Source organism: Macrobrachium nipponense, chromosome 6, assembly GCF_015104395.2.
Source record: "Macrobrachium nipponense isolate FS-2020 chromosome 6, ASM1510439v2, whole genome shotgun sequence".
In the NCBI taxonomy this organism is placed as follows: Eukaryota; Metazoa; Arthropoda; class Malacostraca; order Decapoda; family Palaemonidae; genus Macrobrachium; species Macrobrachium nipponense.
The window spans coordinates 16,799,219-16,800,153 of NC_061108.1; positions in this window are offsets into that span (position 1 = coordinate 16,799,219).

Here is a 935-nt window from a genome sequence, read left to right on the forward strand (position 1 = left end):
TGTTCTCTGGTGAAAGTAATAAGAGTGGAAAGCAAAGTTACTATATCCTCACCTGGTTCTCTGGTGAACAGAATAGAATTTCTGACGAAGGCCAAGCGCTGGGGCCTATGAGGTCATTCAGCACTTAAAAGGAAACAGACAGCAGTAAGTTAGAAAGGCGCAACAGAGGAAAACCTAGAAAGTTAATATGAATGGAGGTAGAGTAAAAGGAATGAAAGAGGTTGTAGCTAGGGGATGAAAGGACGCTGCGAAGACCTTAAGTAATGCCTACAGTGCACCACATAAGGTACACTGATGGGTCTATCTTCCTATGAAGGCTCTCTGGTGAAAATAACAAGAATGTTATGCAATTATATAGAGGGCAATGCGTAATTGGAGGTTTGGTTACTTGCCGAGAATCATAATTCTTTTTTACATTCAGGCATCCTTTGAGTTAATGACAACTTTTTCAACATAACCAGTTGCTCAAAAGTAAGCTGACTGCAACTTGAAATGAAATATATCACCACCTGCAATATGCTAACTGACCTAATAGATCATAGTGAATAAAACCAATATGAGTCTGATCCCCAAATCCCTCTCCCCACCCCACAAACATCGACCAGCTTAAAAAAACTTGCTCATTCGTACTTTCATCAGATATGGCAAAATATGATATGTAATATTCATTAGATTTAAGCTGATTTGTGAATACAGACCCCACCCCCCAGAAAATAAAGGGACTGAAGGGCATGGATTTAAAAATGGAACTTGGGAGAAAAAGCAAAGCTGCTCTAAGAAGTAGCAGTTACAGATGTTAAATAGCAAGATTGAAGAAAGGAAGAACCGAGGAAAAGGCTAAAAAGTGGATAATGGTAGTGGCCGAAAGGTCGCAGCAGACACCCTATATTAATACCTACAGTGGACCATGTGAGGTGCACTAATGGCTCTACTAC